Source organism: Salvelinus fontinalis, unplaced genomic scaffold (assembly GCF_029448725.1).
Source record: "Salvelinus fontinalis isolate EN_2023a unplaced genomic scaffold, ASM2944872v1 scaffold_1293, whole genome shotgun sequence".
In the NCBI taxonomy this organism is placed as follows: Eukaryota; Metazoa; Chordata; class Actinopteri; order Salmoniformes; family Salmonidae; genus Salvelinus; species Salvelinus fontinalis.
In genome coordinates, this window is record NW_026601502.1 from 1 (window position 1) to 22,545 (window position 22,545).

At 42.1% G+C, this 22,545-nt stretch overlaps 1 long non-coding RNA gene and 1 other non-coding gene across 2 annotated transcripts; both read right to left on the reverse strand.

Moving 5' to 3' along the window:
• Positions 1 to 3,106: 3,106 nt before the first annotated feature.
• LOC129848952 (U6 spliceosomal RNA) lies at positions 3,107 to 3,213 on the reverse strand. Its single transcript, XR_008758601.1, has one exon. It is a non-coding gene; the product is annotated as a U6 spliceosomal RNA (small nuclear RNA).
• Positions 3,214 to 3,340: 127 nt separating this feature from the next.
• On the reverse strand, positions 3,341 to 21,849 carry LOC129848951 (uncharacterized). Its single transcript, XR_008758600.1, has 2 exons — positions 21,332 to 21,849; positions 3,341 to 8,809 (listed from the first exon to the last, which is right to left on the reverse strand). It is a non-coding gene; the product is annotated as an uncharacterized LOC129848951 (long non-coding RNA).
• Between the last annotated feature and the right edge of the window lie 696 nt (positions 21,850 to 22,545).

The window sequence follows — 22,545 nt, forward strand, 5'->3', positions numbered from 1 at the left end:
TAGACAATGAGAAATGTAGCCCAGCTGGTGAGAAAATGTCCGTGCGCCATATTAGACAGTGATCTACTCGTATACATAAATACTCATAAACGTGACTAAAAAATATAGGGTGGACAGCGATTGATAGACAATTTAATTCTTAATACAATCGCGGAATTACATTTTTTAAATTATCCTTACTTTTCAATACAGTTTGCGCCAAGCGAAGCTACGTCAAAAAACATGGCGTCCTAAGCCACTAACATTTTTCGACAGAAACACGATTTATCATAATAAAAATGTCCTACTTTGAGCTGTTCTTCCATCAGTATCTTGGGCAAAGGATCCTTTCTTGGGTCTAATCGTCTTTTGGTGGAAAGCTGTCCTCTTGCCATGTGGAAATGCCAACTGCGTTCGGGATGAACTGGAAGCGTGCCCAGAGATTCACAGCGTCTCAGAAATAAATGTCCCAAAATCGCACTAAACGGATATAAATTGCTATAAAACGCTTTAAATTAACTACCTTATGATGTTTTTAACTCCTATAACGAGTCTTAACATGACCGGAGAAAGATTACTCCCAACACTAATGCTTGGAACAGGTGCGGGTCGGTGTCCTCCACGCGCATGACGCAGCTGCAAAAGAGTTACTAGCTACAGGGTTTTTTAATTTATAGTGCCTGTGATTGCGCAATCGACCCCATTCAAATCGTCATCACGTAAAGGCATCCAGGGGAAGACGTAAGCAGTGTCCGTATACTCATAGGAATAACATTGGCTTTAAAACGGACTCCAGAACAGTGGCCAACATTTCTGAAATCTGACTCCATGTCAGGGAAATTGCTGTAGAATGGGTTCTGTTCCACTTAGAGACAAAATTTCAACTCCTATAGAAACTATAGACTGTTTTCTATCCAATAATAATAATATGCATATTGTACGATCAAGAATTTTGTAGGAAGCCGTTTCAAAAATTACACGATTACCATAAATAGTGACAACAGCGCCCCCAGCTTTAACAGGTTAAAAACGAAGCCTTTTATGATTCACAGGGCTCTTGGTCTCTAACCCCTCACCTGCTGCTTTTAGTTGCTCCTCCCCAAGTCTTTGTTCCCCTGCCCCGACCACTTCCCACCCTTCCCCCGTTTTCTGCAACATGGCCTGGCCAAAGATACGTATAACTAACTCCCCAATTAGTAGAGGGAGAGAGAGAGAGTCTGAGTCTGACTTTGATGTCTGTTTAAATGTTGTGACATTCAAGTTTGTTATGTTTAATACAGCTGGACTAAAATTTAACCTGTTTGGGCTGCAAGCCCGACGTCGGAACGAAAATGACAACAGCTGCAGGGCGCGAAATTCAAAATCTATTTTTTAAAAATATTTAACTTTCACACATTAACAAGTCCAATACAGCATTTGAAAGATAAACATCTTGTGAATCCAGCCAACATGTCCGATTTTTTAAATGTTTTACAGAGAAAACACCACATATATTTATGTTAGCTCACCACCAAATACAAAAGTGGACAGACACGTATGATTATGATTATGATGTATGAATTATGATTCAAGTAGCATGCACAAGCCAACCGAAATAACCTAAAACCAACCTAAAGAACCTAAAAAAAACTACCTCAGATGACAGTCCTATAACATGTTACACAATAAATCTATGTTTTGTTCATAAAATGTGCATATTTTAGCTATAAATCAGTTTTACAGTACTGCTCCCATCATTGCTACAGCATAGCTACAGTCTGAAATCAGACGGGAGTAGCCAGAGAAAATACAGACACCAACGTCAACTACTAATTACACCTCATAAAACATTTCAGAAAAACATATGGTGGATAGCTAATGAAAGACAAATATCGTGTGAATAGAGCCAATATTTCCGATTTTTGAAGTGTTTTACAGCGAAAACACAATATATCGTTATATTAGCTAACAACATAAGCTAGCATACGGCAGCATTGATTCTAGTCAAGCGCTAGCATAGCACAGTTAGCATAGCACAGTTCGACAGATATATGAAAAAGCATCCCAAATTGGGTCCTTATCTTTGTTGATATTCCATCAGAATGTTGTAACGGGGTCCAATGTCCAGTACAGTCTTTAGTTGGGTTCCAGAACGAAATATTTCCCTCTTTGGTTAGCAAGCACAACGGTCGTGCGGCGCTAATCTTTCTGTCTTCAAAAAATTCTTCCAAAGCATCACGTCTAAAGTCCAGAATAAATTGCAATAATATAATTAAAGTATATTGAAAAAACATACTTTAGGATGATTTTGTGACATGTATCAAATAATATCGTATCTAGAGGTCATATTCACCTTAAACGAGCGTCTTGCATGAGCCGAGTCCAGATTCTGCCTCGCGCCCGGAATTTTTTTTAACTGCGCAGGTCTCACAAGAAGATGTGGTATTCAGTCCATGGAAGAGATATTCGACTGCTTTCAACTCTCACTTCCGCATTACACCCAGATGAAGGCGTATGACGTGTTTCTACGGTCCTAAGTGTCATGACCTTGTATAGACAAGGTCTTAAAGAGACACATCGCATTTTGGAAATCTCAATTCGGCTGGGAAAATGGCTGTAAAAATAGAACTGTTCCACTTAGAGAAATAATTCAAACGTTTTTAGAAACTATAGACTGTTATCTATCCAACAGTAGTAAATATATGCATATTGTAAAATCAAAAATTTCTTAAGAGGCCGTTTGAAAATGTGCACATATTTTCCAGTTTTTTCAATATTCACCCTGCAGCCTGAAGAAGTTTTAAACCCTGTCTCTCTCTCCAATTCATTTGTATACATTGAATAAAGTTGGACTCAGAGTGCAACCTTGTCTCACTCGCCAATTCATTTCTAAACTTTGAATAAAGTTGAACTCAGCCTGCAACCGTGCCTAACTCCCCAATTCATTTTCAAAATGTTGAATAAAGTTGGTCTCAGACTGCAACCTTGTCTCACTCCCCAATTCAAAATAAGGAACGCTTCATTCTACTGTAGACCGAGCTTCTCTCAGCCAGCAATTCCCCTCCTCCTTAGACTGAGAAGAATGGGATGGGCAATTTATTCCTCCGGTCAATCTTCTCTGTTTGGTTCCAGTTTCTCGACGTGTGAGGAAAATGAGGAGCGCTTCACGGATTTGCGTGTCATCCTTTCGCAGGGGCCATGCTAATCTTCTCTGTATCGATCCAATTTTAGTATATGTGCTGCCAAAGCGAGCACAATACAAACCTAGGAGAGGCCCTCATATATAGGACACAACCCCTCTGATGGTTCTGGTCATGGTTGGGGTCAAACAGGGTTCAAACTGACCTTCAGACCCTCAAAAACCACCCCTAGAATATTGCTGTGATGTTTAAACTTTATTTGTCGATGTAGAACTTGAAATAGAATTGACTTTTGATTTTTTAAAGAATGATCTCAGACTAAAATGTAGTTTAACCTGTCTAGGATGAGGGTGCCGCTAGCGGCACACCCCCCCCACATTCCACTGAAAAGGCAGAGCGCGAAATTCAAAAAAAATATTTTTTTTAAATATTTAACTTTCACACATTAAAGTCCAATACAGCTAATGAAAGCCACAGATCTTGTGAATCCAGCCAACATGTCCGATTTTTAAAATGTTTTACAGGGAAGACACAATATGTAAAGATGTAAATCTATTACCTAAAAACACATTAGCATAATCCACCATCTTTTATTTGTCCACCAACACCAGTAGCTATCACCAATTCGGCTAAACTAAGATATTTATAGCCCCTAACCAAGAAAAAAACTCATCAGATGACAGTCTGATAACATATTTATGGTATGGGATAGGTTTTGTTAGAAAAATGTGCATATTTCAGGTAGCTGGCATAGTTTACAATTGCACCCACCGTCACAAATTGACTAGAATAATTACAATGAGCAACGTGTTTACCTAACTACTAATCATCAAACATTTCGTAAAAATACACAGCATACACTAATCGAAAGACACAGATCCTGTGAATACAGACAATATTTCAGATTTTCTAAGTGTCTTACAGCGAAAACACAATAAATCGTTATATTAGCATAGCACATGTGCAAACATTACCCCAGCATTGATTCTAGCCAAAGAGAGCGATAACGTAAACATCGCCAAAATATATTATTTTTTTCACTAACCTTCTCAGAATTCTTCAGATGACACCCCTGTAACATCACATTACAACATACATATACAGTTTGTTCGAAAATGTGCATATTTAGCCACCAAAATCATGGTTAGACAATGAGAAATGTAGCCCAGCTGGTGAGAAAATGTCCGTGCGCCATATTAGACAGTGATCTACTCGTATACATAAATACTCATAAACGTGACTAAAAAATATAGGGTGGACAGCGATTGATAGACAATTTAATTCTTAATACAATCGCGGAATTACATTTTTTAAATTATCCTTACTTTTCAATACAGTTTGCGCCAAGCGAAGCTACGTCAAAAAACATGGCGTCCTAAGCCACTAACATTTTTCGACAGAAACACGATTTATCATAATAAAAATGTCCTACTTTGAGCTGTTCTTCCATCAGTATCTTGGGCAAAGGATCCTTTCTTGGGTCTAATCGTCTTTTGGTGGAAAGCTGTCCTCTTGCCATGTGGAAATGCCAACTGCGTTCGGGATGAACTGGAAGCGTGCCCAGAGATTCACAGCGTCTCAGAAATAAATGTCCCAAAATCGCACTAAACGGATATAAATTGCTATAAAACGCTTTAAATTAACTACCTTATGATGTTTTTAACTCCTATAACGAGTCTTAACATGACCGGAGAAAGATTACTCCCAACACTAATGCTTGGAACAGGTGCGGGTCGGTGTCCTCCACGCGCATGACGCAGCTGCAAAAGAGTTACTAGCTACAGGGTTTTTTAATTTATAGTGCCTGTGATTGCGCAATCGACCCCATTCAAATCGTCATCACGTAAAGGCATCCAGGGGAAGACGTAAGCAGTGTCCGTATACTCATAGGAATAACATTGGCTTTAAAACGGACTCCAGAACAGTGGCCAACATTTCTGAAATCTGACTCCATGTCAGGGAAATTGCTGTAGAATGGGTTCTGTTCCACTTAGAGACAAAATTTCAACTCCTATAGAAACTATAGACTGTTTTCTATCCAATAATAATAATATGCATATTGTACGATCAAGAATTTTGTAGGAAGCCGTTTCAAAAATTACACGATTACCATAAATAGTGACAACAGCGCCCCCAGCTTTAACAGGTTAAAAACGAAGCCTTTTATGATTCACAGGGCTCTTGGTCTCTAACCCCTCACCTGCTGCTTTTAGTTGCTCCTCCCCAAGTCTTTGTTCCCCTGCCCCGACCACTTCCCACCCTTCCCCCGTTTTCTGCAACATGGCCTGGCCAAAGATACGTATAACTAACTCCCCAATTAGTAGAGGGAGAGAGAGAGAGTCTGAGTCTGACTTTGATGTCTGTTTAAATGTTGTGACATTCAAGTTTGTTATGTTTAATACAGCTGGACTAAAATTTAACCTGTTTGGGCTGCAAGCCCGACGTCGGAACGAAAATGACAACAGCTGCAGGGCGCGAAATTCAAAATCTATTTTTTAAAAATATTTAACTTTCACACATTAACAAGTCCAATACAGCATTTGAAAGATAAACATCTTGTGAATCCAGCCAACATGTCCGATTTTTTAAATGTTTTACAGAGAAAACACCACATATATTTATGTTAGCTCACCACCAAATACAAAAGTGGACAGACACGTATGATTATGATTATGATGTATGAATTATGATTCAAGTAGCATGCACAAGCCAACCGAAATAACCTAAAACCAACCTAAAGAACCTAAAAAAAACTACCTCAGATGACAGTCCTATAACATGTTACACAATAAATCTATGTTTTGTTCATAAAATGTGCATATTTTAGCTATAAATCAGTTTTACAGTACTGCTCCCATCATTGCTACAGCATAGCTACAGTCTGAAATCAGACGGGAGTAGCCAGAGAAAATACAGACACCAACGTCAACTACTAATTACACCTCATAAAACATTTCAGAAAAACATATGGTGGATAGCTAATGAAAGACAAATATCGTGTGAATAGAGCCAATATTTCCGATTTTTGAAGTGTTTTACAGCGAAAACACAATATATCGTTATATTAGCTAACAACATAAGCTAGCATACGGCAGCATTGATTCTAGTCAAGCGCTAGCATAGCACAGTTAGCATAGCACAGTTCGACAGATATATGAAAAAGCATCCCAAATTGGGTCCTTATCTTTGTTGATATTCCATCAGAATGTTGTAACGGGGTCCAATGTCCAGTACAGTCTTTAGTTGGGTTCCAGAACGAAATATTTCCCTCTTTGGTTAGCAAGCACAACGGTCGTGCGGCGCTAATCTTTCTGTCTTCAAAAAATTCTTCCAAAGCATCACGTCTAAAGTCCAGAATAAATTGCAATAATATAATTAAAGTATATTGAAAAAACATACTTTAGGATGATTTTGTGACATGTATCAAATAATATCGTATCTAGAGGTCATATTCACCTTAAACGAGCGTCTTGCATGAGCCGAGTCCAGATTCTGCCTCGCGCCCGGAATTTTTTTTAACTGCGCAGGTCTCACAAGAAGATGTGGTATTCAGTCCATGGAAGAGATATTCGACTGCTTTCAACTCTCACTTCCGCATTACACCCAGATGAAGGCGTATGACGTGTTTCTACGGTCCTAAGTGTCATGACCTTGTATAGACAAGGTCTTAAAGAGACACATCGCATTTTGGAAATCTCAATTCGGCTGGGAAAATGGCTGTAAAAATAGAACTGTTCCACTTAGAGAAATAATTCAAACGTTTTTAGAAACTATAGACTGTTATCTATCCAACAGTAGTAAATATATGCATATTGTAAAATCAAAAATTTCTTAAGAGGCCGTTTGAAAATGTGCACATATTTTCCAGTTTTTTCAATATTCACCCTGCAGCCTGAAGAAGTTTTAAACCCTGTCTCTCTCTCCAATTCATTTGTATACATTGAATAAAGTTGGACTCAGAGTGCAACCTTGTCTCACTCGCCAATTCATTTCTAAACTTTGAATAAAGTTGAACTCAGCCTGCAACCGTGCCTAACTCCCCAATTCATTTTCAAAATGTTGAATAAAGTTGGTCTCAGACTGCAACCTTGTCTCACTCCCCAATTCAAAATAAGGAACGCTTCATTCTACTGTAGACCGAGCTTCTCTCAGCCAGCAATTCCCCTCCTCCTTAGACTGAGAAGAATGGGATGGGCAATTTATTCCTCCGGTCAATCTTCTCTGTTTGGTTCCAGTTTCTCGACGTGTGAGGAAAATGAGGAGCGCTTCACGGATTTGCGTGTCATCCCAATTTATTCCTCCGGTCAATCTTCTCTGTTTGGTTCCAGTTTCTCGACGTGTGAGGAAAATGAGGAGCGCTTCACGGATTTGCGTGTCATCCTTTCGCAAGATGGCCATGGATCTTACCTTTTGTACAGGGGCCAAAACAAAAACAAAAAAAAACATTTTGTGTGTGCTTGATCTTTTGCATTCTGAACTATGTAACTCCTATCTATCTTCTAATAATTTCTTCATAATCACCCAGATGTCTTCTTTCCAAATATACCAAGTTTTGGCATGTCAGAATCATGTAATTACACATGAATAGCAGTTACTTCTATTTAGGCAGAAATCTACATTTCGCAATTTTCTCTCGTGATTTCAGTGGTATGTCTTCTCCTGTGTATGTATTTTGTCATGCTCTTCCAAGACCCTTAACTGAACAAAACCCTTTTCACACTGGGAGCAGAGGTCAGGCTACCGTCCTTTATGTGTCACCTCATGTGTTTTCAGGTTCCCTAATCTGGTAAAACGACTTCCACACTGACGGCATTGGAAAGGCTTCTCTCCTGTGTGTGTCATCTCATGCGTTTTCAAATTCCCTAACCGGGTATAACTCTTTCCACACTGCAAGCATTGGAATGGCTTCTCTCTTGCGTGTATTATTTTATGTGCTTCCAGATGCCATGACTGGATGAATGCCTTTCCACACTGAGAGCAGTGGAAAGGCCTCTCTACAGAGTGTATTCTCTCATGCTTTTTCATGTCCCCTAATGATGAATACGTATTTTTACACTGGGAGCAATGATAGGGCTTATCTCCTGTGTGTGTGTATATCATATGTGATTTAAGGGACCCCAACCGTGTAAAACTCTTTTCACACTGGGAACAGTGGTAAGGCTTCACTCCTGTGTGTGTTCTCTCATGCTCGTTCAGTTGCCCTAACCAGCTAAAACTACTTTTACAATGGGAGCAGTGATAAGGCTTTTCCCCTGTGTGTGTTCTCTCATGAGATTTAAGGTCCCCTGATCGTGAAAATGTCTTTCCACACTGAGAACATTGGAATGGCTTTTCTCCTGTGTGTGTTCTCTTATGCTCGTTCAGGTGTGTTGACTGGATAAATCTCTTTCCACACTGGAAGCATTGGTAAGGCTTGTCTCCTGTGTGTATTCTCTCATGTATTTTTAGGCTCCCTAACCGTGTAAAACTCTTTCCACACTGAGAGCAGTGATAAGGCTTTTCCCCTGTGTGCGTTCTCTCATGTGATTTCAGGTTCCTTGATAGGGAAAATCTATTTTCACACTAGGAGCATTGGAAAAGCTTCTCCCCCGTGTGTGTCATCTCATGCTTTCTCAGATTCCATACTCGGGTATAACTCTTTCCACACTGGGAACAGTGGTGTAGTCTCGCTGGTTCAGACGTCTCCGGTTCCTCTGAGCCTGGTCTCTCTTCTGCCAAAGACAAACAGAGTGGTTAAAACAGGGAGACCTGAATGAAATCTCCACATACATTTGTCATTTTAGTCATTTAGCAGACCCTCTTATCCAGAGAGACTTACAGTCAAGTGCTCTTAGCATGTGATGCATGTGGTCCATTGTTTACATGACCCATGTATTTTACACTGTGTGGCTTTAAGGGAATAGTATTGTCAATATCCAGAACAACTTGCAGTTAGTGCATCCATCTTAAGGTAGCTAGGTGAGACAACCAGAACAGTGACAGTAAGCACATCGATGCAAATAATCACAATTCTGCCAGGTAGGCATAGCCTACTTTGTAGTTACCTTGTAATTGCCTTTCAGTCTACCTGAAGACATTAGCATCGCTAACGGCTACACGAAGTGGTAGACATATAGACCGATACACCAGAAGACATTAGCATCGCTAACGGCTACACGGAGTGGTAGACATATAGACCGATACACCAGAAGACATTAGCATCGCTAACTGCTACACGGAGTGGTAGACATATAGACCCTACACCAGAAGACATTAGCATCGCTAACGGCTATACGGAGTGGTAGACATATAGACCCTACACCAGAAGACATTAGCATCGCTAACGGCTACAGGAAGTGGTAGACATATAGACCCTACACCAGAAGACATTAGCATTGCACACAGGGTTCAACATTCAGGTACATTTCCCAATGGCAGACTAGGTTCAGCGCCAACTGAAATCTACTGGCCTGAATCAATAATAAACTGTTCGGGGTCCAGATCTGACAGGAAAGTGAGTGATGTCATCGTTTCAATAGCAGATTTTATCTTAAAAAACAATACATAAATGACATCACACAAACATCAACTCCATCACCCCCCCCCTCCCCCCCATCTCCAACGCCGCATCACTCTACTCAAACATCAACTCCATCACACCCCCATCCCCCATCCCCATCTCCAGCGCCGCATCACTCTACTCAAACATCAACTCCATCACCCCCCCCTCCCCCCCCATCTCCAGCACCACATCACTCTACTCAAACATCAACTCCATCACACCCCCCCCTCCCCCCCCATCTCCAGCACCCGCATCACTCTACTCAAACATCAACTCCATCACACCTGCCCCCCCTCCCCCCCATCTCCAGCGCCCGCATCACTCTACTCAAACATCAACTCCATCACCCCCCCCCCCATCTCCAGCGCCCGCATCACTCTACTCAAACATCAACTCCATCACCCCCCCCCCCCCCCCCCATCTCCAGCGCCCGCATCACTCTACTCAAACATCAACTCCATCACCCCCCCCCCCATCTCCAGCGCCGCATCACTCTACTCAAACATCAACTCCATCACACACCCCCCCCTCCCCCCCATCTCCAGCGCCGCATCACTCTACTCAAACATCAACTCCATCACCACCCCCCCCCCCATCTCCAGCGCCGCATCACTCTACTCAAACATCAACTCCATCACACCCCCCCCCCCCATCTCCAGCGCCGCATCACTCTACTCAAACATCAACTCCATCACACCCCCCCCTCCCCCCCGCATCACTCTACTCAAACATCAACTCCATCACACCCCCCCCTCTCCAGCACCGCATCACTCTACTCAAACATCAACTCCATCACACCCCCCCCATCTCCAGCGCCGCATCACTCTACTCAAACATCAACTCCATCACACCCCCCCCCCCCATCTCCAGCGCCGCATCACTCTACTCAAACATCAACTCCATCACCACCCCCCCCCCCCCCATCTCCAGCGCCGCATCACTCTACTCAAACATCAACTCCATCACCCCCCCCTCCCCCCCATCTCCAGCGCCCGCATCACTCTACTCAAACATCAACTCCATCACCCCCCCCCCCCATCTCCAGCGCCCGCATCACTCTACTCAAACATCAACTCCATACACCCCCCCCCCCCCATCTCCAGCGCCGCATCACTCTACTCAAACATCAACTCCATCACACCCCCCCTCCCCCCCATCTCCAGCGCCCGCATCACTCTACTCAAACATCAACTCCATCACCCCCCCATCTCCAGCGCCCGCATCACTCTACTCAAACATCAACTCCATCACACCCCCCCCCCCCCATCTCCAGCACCGCATCACTCTACTCAAACATCAACTCCATCACACCCCCCCCATCTCCAGCACCGCATCACTCTACTCAAACATCAACTCTATCACACCCCCCCATCTCCAGCGCCGCATCACTCTACTCAAACATCAACTCCATCACCACCCCCCCCCCCCCATCTCCAGCGCCGCATCACTCTACTCAAACATCAACTCCATCACCCCCCCCCTCCCCCCCATCTCCAGCGCCCGCATCACTCTACTCAAACATCAACTCCATCACCCCCCCCATCTCCAGCGCCCGCATCACTCTACTCAAACATCAACTCCATCACACCCCCCCCCCATCTCCAGCGCCGCATCACTCTACTCAAACATCAACTCCATCACCCCCCCCCCTCCCCCCCATCTCCAGCGCCCGCATCACTCTACTCAAACATCAACTCCATCACCCCCCCCATCCCCAGCGCCGCATCACTCTACTCAAACATCAACTCCATCACACCTGCCCCCCTCCCCCCGCATCTCCAGCGCTGCATCACTCTTCACAAATATGTCCTCAAACAGCACCATTTTGTTTTCTCTCCGTCGCTTACCCACTTTCAACATTTAGATAAAGCATTTGACCTTTCCGTTGTTTTACCGATAGAGGATTGATTGATTTCCATTTACAAGTTTAAGTACAACTTTTTTCAAGAACATTGATGAGAAAAGTACCAACAAATATTTGTGTATTTTTTGGCAGAAATGCCTTCTGGAATGTATGTAAACTTTGAAATGAAATGAGTTTATTCTTATTTATCAGGATGTCCACACCTCTGCTGTTACTACAGTAGGTGGCAGCATAGGCCTCTCCAACCCAACTCCTCTTTAAATATTACATTTCTCCTTTTTCTCTATGTAAAACTCTTGTAGGAAAACCATATCTGCTGATAATCTCTTGAAGAACCATATCCTTTCCCCCCCCCATCATGAAGCCCATGCACATTGCAGGCAATACGTTCGATTTGATTTGGTTGGTATAGAATCAAAGTTAACCTTGTCAGTTCCATCTATCATTGAAGAACCAGTTCCATTTACATTTGACATTTGAGTCATTTAGCAGACGCTCTTATCCAGAGCGACTTACAGTAGAGTGCATCCATCTATCATTGAAGAACCAGTTCCATTTACATTTGAGTCATTTAGCAGACGCTCTTATCCAGAGCGACTTACAGTAGAGTGCATCCATCTATCATTGAAGAACCAGATAAAACTATTCAGCAGACTTGTCATGAGGACAATGGGCATTCCATGGAATAGGAGAGTCATGGTATGAATACATAGTTATTATATACATTACATACATAAATATCTCTGCTCAGCCCACATGCTTTAACAGAGAACGCACAAAAAAACATAAACAAAATACTTAGTTTTTTTTGAGGCGCTGGGCCTTTTTAAGATCCAACTCCTCTCCTAATGTACCAACAGACTGGATTATGATGTCATTGTAACTACATTACAGAAAGACTGTCACTTAAGTACTGTGGTCAGTTTTAATACAATTTCTACACACAAACTGGCTTCAATAGATTTTATTTCACATATAAATGGTTCTAAAACCATGATGAACTATATCTCTTTCCACACTGGGACCATCACTAAATTATCTTGTGTATTATTTCATGCTCTTTCAGTTGCTGAGCGGTGGAAGAGGCATCCTTAGTGTCTGTGCTAATGCACTTTCATATAATATACATTCTTAAAGCTCTTTTACACAATGGGAGCAGTGGTAAGGTTTCACTCCAGCGTGTATTATTTTATGTTCTTTCAGGTAGGGTCAGTTGGTTATATCTGAAGTACTTCTCCTGTCTTATCCAGTGTTCTGTGTGAATTTAAGTATGCTCTCTCTAATTCTCTCCTTCTCTCTTTCTTTCTCTCTCTCGGAGGACCTGAGCCCTAGGACCATGCGTCAGGACTACCGGGCATGATGACTCCTTGCTGTCCCCAGTCCACCTGGCCTTGCTGCTGTTCCAGTTTCAACTGTTCTGCCTGCGGTTATGGAACCCTGACCTATCCACCGGACGTGCTACCTGTCCCAGACCTGCTGTTTTCAACTCTTAATGATCGGCTATGAATAGCCAACTGACATTTATGAACATTTTGAACATCTTGGCCATGTTCTGTTATAATCTCCACCCGGCACACCCAGAAGAGGACTGGCCACCCCTCATAGCCTGGTTCCTCTCGGTTTCTTCCTAGGTTTTGGCCTTTCTAGGGAGTTTTTCCTAGCCGCCGTGGTTCTACACCTGCATTACTTGCTGTTTGGGGTTTTAGGCTGGGTTTCTGTACAGCACTTCGAGATATTAGCTGATGTACGAAGGGCTATATAAAATAAACTTGATTTGATTTGATGTATATTGATGAGGCAAAACTCTTTCCACACACAGCAATGGTAGGCTTTCTCTACTGAGAGTGTCCTCGTGTTATTTTGGTGACCCTAATGAGAAAAATGTATTTCAACACTGGGAACAGTGAGAAGGCTTATTATATACAGTGTTAGCTCATCATTTTTCAGGTTATTGAACTTTTTAAGGATAGGGGGCAGCATTTTCACTTTGGATGAATAGCATGCCATAAGTGAACTGCCTCCTACTCTGTCCCAGATGCTAATATATGCAAATTATTATTACTATTGGATAGAAAACACTCTAAAGTTTCTAAAACGGGTTGAATGATGTTTGTGAGTATAGCAGAACTCATATGGCAGGCAAAAACCCAAACAGGAAGTGGGAATTCTGAGGCTGGTCGATTTTCAACTCATCACCTATTGAAATCCCCGTGGGATATGGATCTGTTTGCACTTCCTACGCCTTCCACTAGATGTCAACAGTCTGTAGAACGTTGAATGAAGCTTCTACGGGGATGTTGAGCCGGATGGGAGGTGTTTCAGTCATTGGTCTGGCAGAGAGCCAGGTCCTGGTCAAGCGCATTCCAAATGATATCGACTTGCGTTCCATTATTTCTACAGACACAAAGGATTTCTCCGGTTGGAACGTTATTGAATATTTAGGATAACAACATCGGAAAAATTGATTCTATAGTTAGTTTGAGAAGTTTATTCGACATGCAATGAGGCCCTTTTTCTATTTCCCCCAGAGTCAGATGAACTCGTGGATATCATTTTTATATCGCTGCATGCGGTTTTAAGGAAGTTGCTAACTCGCGTTAGCAGATGAATTGCAGGAAGTCTAGATCGTTGTGCAAACGCTAGTTACCATTGGCTTGCGAAACTACCTCTAACTTCCTTCCTACTGGACACAGAGACATAAAAATAGTCTCCATGAGATCATCTGACTGGGGAAGTAGATGAAGGGCTTCATTGATAAAAATCCAGACGTATCTCCTTTAACCCTTTGAGGTGTATAAACACGAGGATCGTTCTACAGTCGAATCCCTGCAGCTCAAACCGGTGTGATTAGCACACTTGATTAGAACGTCTAGTTCCGATTGACACAACAGTCAGCGTTGGACAGTTTACAGAAACATTTAACACAGTGTTTACAACGTCCTCAATATGAGCAGCTTATTTTTTTAGATGCAATGTTCAGACGTTCACAGAAGTAGCAACACAATTCTCAACCCAATCAGGAAATGTAGGCGACATTAGGGCTGGGCGGTATACCGTATTTGACGCACGGACCGGTTTGGGTTTTTACTTTAGCTTCTTTAACGGTATTTGAAATGTTTGGTTTGTTAAATCGAATACTCTGTGTGTGTAACGTGTCATCGCTCTTTGCTCTCTCTCTCTATGCCATTTTCCACACAGACCTAGCCCCGCCCCCGTCACTCACATTTGTTGTTGCTCGACCACGAGACACTTGCGTTCAGTCTGCATCGTCACTGCAGCACATGCAACAATGTTGATGACAACGATGCTATTTCCACTTTGCTTCTTAATACAAATCCACTAGTGTTCTATAATTATACTATCAGTTTGTGTTACATCTGCAAACAGCTAGTTTGTCTTGTCCTAGCAAATTGGGCCTAAATCTTGTTAGCTGCTAATTGTTAGCCGCTAATGCAATGCTAATGCGCTAATGCTGCTAATGCAATGCTAATGCGCTAATGCTGCTAATGCAGTACAGCTAATAAATGTTCTGAGTTACAGCAAACGTAATTAGCTATACAGCCTGATAATAACAGTGATGGTGCAGACCTAAATCAGGATGTTGTTTGTGCAACAGTATCTTCTAAATCAAAGCAAGAATATGTTACATTTAATGTAGTCAAAGATGATAGAATCCCGTAGGAAACACTTATCAACACTTTGGTTCCTTCCCTGTCACAATAACTCCTCCCTGGCATTTTCATTTGTTGTCATGTTAAAACACTGTATTCAGTGCCCACTATTATATTCTAACTATATAATTAGAATAATCATTCTATTTCCATGATTTCAACAATTCACCCAAGTGTTTTGCTCTAAATCGCAAAGTCAAATCATTTGGTTAAAAATAAGGCCTAGATTGTTTGCCCATATCGTGCAGCCCTATGTAGCAGTGTGGAAATGATCTCAAATGAGTGCATGGGTTGAAGTTGAGTTGAACAGTATCAAACAATCTGAATGGAGCAAGACCCATTGAAATCACTTAGGGTGGCAACACATACATTCTAGGATCACAATACTACTCATAAAGACCATTTAGAATTTAGAATGTATGTGTTGCCACCCTAGGGTCACGCACTACTCAAAGCAAATGTAGACTTTTATTACGCATAAACATAAAACACCGTCAAATACCCCCAAAAATAAATACAATTGAATTCTCAGGCCTAATTCTCTAAATGATGTTTGAGGCGGCTTATGGTAGAGAAATTACATTAAATTATCTGGCAACAGCTCTGGTGGACATTCCTGCAGTCAGCATGCCAATTGCACGCTCCCTCAAACTTGAGACATCTGTTGCATTGTGTTGTGTGACAAAAAACAACATATTTTTGGGCGGCCTTTTATTGTTCCCAGCACAAGGTGCACCTGTGTAATGATCATGCTGTTTAATCAGCTTCTTGATATGCCACACCTGTCAGGTGGATGGATTATCTTGGCCAAATAGAAATGCTCACTAACAGGGATGTAAAATTTGTGCACAAAACTTGAGAGAAATAAGCTTTTGGTGTGTATGGAAAATTTCCTGGATATTAAAAAATATATAAAATAATGTTGGAACAATCAACCTCTCCACAAGCTCTTCAACATTCCAATAATCCTTCACAAGGTTTCTCAGTTGGTACCAAATTGGGACACTTACCGACCAGAACCTACTGGACAAAATACATTGCTGAGGACATAAATGCCCGTCTCCCCTCCCATCAACAATATAAATCTAAAGTATAACATTTTCCCCCCATCTGCATTGTAGTTTCCTTCCTCGCCATAACCCAAACCCGTTTGCCCAGCTGAAGCCACCTGACACTGATCGTGCCTTCACTCAACCGAGTTCGGCCTCATCCCTGGTGGGAAGCAAATAGACCACCACCATAGAATTGATATAATACAAGCGCAGCTAACTGCGTTCTGAAAAGTCCACCATTTTATACTATAACCAGTTAAACTACGACTCCCAGACTGCATTGCAACTCCCAGCATGCAATGCCCCACTGGAAAACGTTAGCAATTAGCAAGTCCAACTGAAGTCTAAATATACATGACATTCCACGTTTATTCGGGGTTATAATCAAGTTATAATGCCGAATATTTGTTCATACCATTGTCACCAATCAACTGCATTACACTCAAAATAATTCGAATTCAGATGCTAATATAGTAGAAGAAACTAGCTAGCTAAATTGGCTAGCTAACCAAACCCATTATGATGGTTAGGGAGTGAACCTTATTTATGATAAGGATTACATGGACAAAAACGGAACTCTCTGAAATGAAAATTGATGGCTCTCTTCAGCTAAATACATTTAACCTAAACCCTCAGTGATTAATTGAAGAAGAAAAAGTGTACCCAAAATAATAATTAAAACAAAGTAAATAGCAGAGAACATGTGTACCATTTACAGTCACTTCTTGGACAGACCAGAGCTCTAGATAGGCCGTTTAAGAAACTGTTCTTCGTCATGTAAGCATTACACGGCAACGCAGGAACTTTAATAGTGCACAGGGCCAGAAGGTTGTGGATTCGTGGACAAGAGTAAGTGGTGGAAATATTTCCTTTATAGTAAAAGCATTGCTTATCATCATATTTGCAGGTCAACATTTTACATATTAGCACAAACTTTCTAATACCACACAAATGACCGAAATTACAGGCTAACAATAGACAGAGAAAGGATGAACACACAGGCCTATCATATTTCTCCAATCCAAATCATTGTCTTGTTAGCAACGAAACAGTCCCTGTCCCCAGGAATCTGAACACTTTCCAACCCCAGACAGAGTAGGCCTACCTTTCCACCCCAGACAGTGTAGGCCCAACCTTTCCACCCCAGACAGTGTAGGCCTACCTTTCCACCCCAGACAGAGTAGGCCTACCTTTCCACCCCAGACAGTGTAGGCCCTACCTTTCCACGCCAGACAGTGTAGGTCCTACCTTTCCACCCCAGACCGTGTAGGTCTACCTTTCCACCCCAGACAGAGTAGGTCCTACCTTTCCACCCCAGACAGTGTAGGTCTACCTTTCCACCCCAGACAGAGTAGGCCTACCTTTCCACCCCAGACAGAGAAGGCCTACCTTTCCACCCCAGACAGTGTAGTCCTACCTTTCCACGCCAGACAGTGTAGTCCTACCTTTCCACCCCAGACAGTGTAGGTCTACCTTTCCACCCCAGACAGAGTAGGTCCTACCTTTCTACCCCAGACAGAGTAGGTCCTACCTTTCTACCCCAGACAGTGTAGGCCTACCTTTCCACCCCAGACAGTGTAGGTCCTACCTTTCCACCCCAGACAGAGTAGGTCCTACCTTTCCACCCCAGACAGTGTAGGCCTACCTTTCCACCCCAGACAGTGTAGGCCCTACCTTTCCACCCCAGACAGTGTAGGCCCTACCTTTCCACCCCAGACAGTGTAGGTCTACCTTTCCACCCCAGACAGAGTATGTCCTACCTTTCCACCCCAGACAGTGTAGCCTACCTTTCCACCCCAGACAGTGTAGCCTACCTTTCTACCCCAGACAGTGTAGGCCTACCTTTCCGCCCCAGACAGCGTAGTCCTACCTTTCCACCCCAGACAGAGTAGGTCCTACCTTTCTACCCCAGACAGTGTAGGCCTACCTTTCCACCCCAGACAGAGTAGGTCCTACCTTTCCACCCCAGACAGAGTAGGTCCTACCTTTCCACCCCAGACAGTGTAGGCCTACCTTTCCACACCAGACAGTGTAGGCCTACCTTTCCACCCCAGACAGTGTAGGCCTACCTTTCCACCCCAGACAGTGTAGGCCCTACCTTTCCACCCCAGACAGTTTAGGTCTACCTTTCCACCCCAGAGAGTGTAGGCCTACCTTTCCACCCCAGACAGAGTAGGTCCTACCTTTCCACCCCAGACAGTGTAGGCCTACCTTTCCACCCCAGACAGTGTAGACCTACCTTTCCACCCCAGACAGTGTAGGCCTACCTTTCCACCCCAGACAGTGTAGACCTACCTTTCCACCCCAGACAGAGTAGGTCCTACCTTTCCACCCCAGACAGTGTAGGCCTACCGTCGCAGAAACATGTACGCTTTAACTGCTGGCTAATCTTCTTCCGTGGCTTAATAACCAAACGAGAGAAGGCCATTTAAGTGTCCATCATCTTCCATTGATTTGATATCAACATAACATGCACACAAGCAAAGCATCAATGCAATTGTCTCCCTCCCTCGACGGGAAGCGCAAGAATCAGAGCGCATGCCAAACCCTCGTTGTAGAGTCACATCATGCAGCACACGTCTGATTTCTAAGATATTCCCAGGTTTATAGCCCTACCACAACTAAATAAATAATGGATTTTATTGTGATGGTTAATATATATATATTTTTTTACTTAGATGTTTCAAAGGTTGTAACCGTGGAAGCCTGGAGATGCTAAACATGTTATTGTCCAGACACACACATGTGATGCTAAACATGTTATTGTCCAGACACACACATGTGATGCTAAACATGTTATTGTCCAGACACACACATGTGATGCTAAACATGTGTGTGTCTGGACCCTTCTACAATATGCCATTTACATCAATAATAGATATTTGGTTGTAAAAAAAACCAAACGAAATTCTCCTTTGGTGTGAAATCGCAAAAACTTGGGCAGCACACACCATACAATAAATCTCTGGGTCACCAATCACACCTTTTAATTAGATGTTGAAAACTGTTCTCTTGGACTGAGCGCACCCCTGAACAACATATTCAACGTTTATAACTTCCGTGGAAAGCCTCGTAAAAAATGACACGTTAGTTCAACAACTGCAGAGTTTGTGCCCCTAATTTTAAGACAATACTCACTGGTGTTAAGATCTCTTGTCTCCTCTTCTTCCTCCACCTCTTTCACTCGCAAAATGTCTTCCTCTTTTATTGAGCTATCCTCCTCTTCCTCTTTCACTCCAAAAGGTTCTTTCTCTTCTTTCAATGTGATATCCTCCTCTTCCTCCTTTGTTATTCGGAAAGCTTCTACCTCCTCCTCTTTCACTGTTACAGCCTCTATCTCCTCTTCCACTCCAAAAAGCTCTTTCTCTTCTTTCATTATAACACCCCCCTCTTTCTCCTTTTTAATTCTTAAGGGTTCTTCCTCTCCTTTCACTGTAATATCCTCCTCTTCTTCATCTTTCACGAAAATGTTCTGCCCCAGAGCTTCTTTCTCTGTCCAGCAGACCTCTTTTTTAGCAAGGGGAGAGTAACTTAGTGAGCTCATGGTCGGAGATGATAGCTAGTTAGCATTAGCGACTAGCCTAAATCTTACATTAATCTGAACGAATTAGTACATTTAACAAGCAAATTACGTTTAAGTTAACTAGGAGATACGTAAACATAATTGTGTTAAAAACACAGATTAATATAAATAAAACTTATGCTTTAAGGCCAAAAAGATCATCAAGGACAACAACCACTCGAGCCACTGCCTGTTCACCCTGCTATCATCCAGAAGGTGAGGTCAGTACAGGTGCATCAAAGCAGGGACCGAGACTGAAAAACAGCTTCTATCTCAAGGCCATCAGACTGTTAAACAGCCATCACTAACATTGAGTGGCTGCTGCCAACATACTGACTCAAATCCAGCCACTTTAATAATGGAAAAATTGATGTAAAAAATGTATCACTAGCCACTTTAAACAATGCCACTTCATATAATGTTTACATACCCTACATTACTCATCTCATATGTATATACTGTACTGTATACCATCTACTGCATCTTGCCATCTTGATGTAATGTATCACTAGCCACTTTAAACAATGACACTTTTATATGTTTGTTCATAAGCCGTCATTGAAAATAAGAATTTGTTCTTTACTGACTTGCCTAGTTAAATAAAGGTAAAATAAAAATCTTGATGTAATGTATCACTAGCCACTTTAAACAATGCCACTTTTATCTGTTTACATACCCTACATTACTCATCTCATGTGTATATACTGTACTCGATACCATCTACTGCATCTTGCCTATGCCGTTCTATACCATCACTCAGTCATATATTTTTTTTATGTACATATTCTTCATTCATTTACACTTGTGTGTATAAGGTAATTATTGTGAAATTGTTAGGTTAGATTAATCGTTGGTTATTACTGCATTGTCGGAACTAGAAGCACAAGCATTTCGCTACACTCACATTAACATCTGCTAACCACGTGTATGTGACAAATAAAATTTAATTTGATTTGATACGACACGCATTTGTCAGCTAAATTACCACTTTTATTTTGTATCACTCAACTCCCATTTATAACGAGTCTCGTTTGCAATGAGGGGGATGTAGTTAGTTACTTGTATTGTTGATGTGTTGCCCTAGTCGTGGATGGATCAGAAGGATAGCTTCTCTCGTGCACGTTCTATCAATAGGCCTTTGGCGTCATAATTACCTTGAGAAATCTGACCTACAATTTGTAAACAAAGCTGCTGTACTTAAAATTCATAAAACCTTCAGTTTTATCAATTGGATGTGACCCAACCGGCAAATTAATTTCGAGATATATTAAACCAGAAGAAAAGCGACATTTTATTTGGGACTTACTGAGTCTATGGGATGTTGAGTATTTAAACTGAACGAATCACTGCATGTAGAGATATAGGAAGCATTTTATCCATTACTAACGTTCTGTTGGTGGCCTCCATTCTTTGTAGCTTTAATGATTCCTACAGTACAGACCAACATATCCAAGTGTAGAACGTCAGTAGAACGCACCTTAAAAACCACACATTGATTCATCAACAGCGGAGGCTGTGCCTCTGTTTTTAAGACAATACTCACTGGTGTTAATCAGATCTCCTGTCTCCTCCTCCAATGTGACAGTAATCTCCCCCTCCTCCTTCAATCCAAACATGTCCTCTTCCTTTTCTTCTTCAGTAACATCCTCTTCTTTCACTCTGAAAGCTTCTTCCTCTTTTTTCACTGTAACTTCTTTCAATGTAACAGTCTCATCCTCTACTTGTTTCACTGTAACAGCCTCCTCTTCCTTCTCCTCTTTCACGAGAGCTTCTTTCTCCGTCCATCCGACCACCTTTTGTTTAGCAGGGGAGGAGTAGTTTAGTGAGTTCATGGTCGGATATTAGCTAGCTAGTTAGCAATAGTGCTGCGCTAATTTAGCAAGCCAGCTAGCTGACTAGCAACGTACAATTAAATTAAATGCGGCAACTAGCTATACAACATGTTTGCTTGAAACACAGAGGCTAATATACACAGAAAGTGTCTAAAGAGCTGTAATGTTTAGGCTATGTTGGCTAGCAAGTTACCGAGGAGGCTTGACTAGCTGTTGTTGAAGAAGCGTCCCGTCCGCTAGATTATACGTCACACCAGCAGCTTCGCCTGCAAGACGCACATCGCCCTCTATTGGCTGGAGTTGGTAACGCAGTTGAGAGAAGTTTAATTTATTGCAGGACAAGCAGGTTATTTTGTAATTTCTTTCATTAAATAATATTACATTGAGACATACAAAGAGAAGCAAGTTGATTGAAAAGTTCAGAGAAATTTTTTAATGATTGTGAATTTAAAAACATAATTTATATCTACTACACATCTACATTCACATTTATTACCAGGGTTTCGGATACCAATCTGAAAATGTAGACTGAACTTACATTTTTATGCTGCTGACACAAATACACTATATATACAAAATGATGTAAACATCCCTTAAAATTGGCAGTAGAATGACGTTACTGGAGATCTCAGTGACTTTCAACGTGACACTGTCATAGGATGCCACCTTTCCAACAAGTCAGTCTGCCCTGCTTGAACTGCCACTGTCAACTGTACTGTAATTGTGAAGTTGAAACGTCTAGGAGCAACAACGGCTCAGCTGCAAAGTGGTTGGCCACAATGCCTCTGGCATCAGCGTCAGCACAATAACTGTTCGTCGGGACCCTAACCCCCAAGGGTATGCGCAATGCCGTCGGGGGTACGCCAAATAAAAATGTGATTCCCTTTTTTTTTCATTCTCACATTTTCAAACAGTCCATTTATAT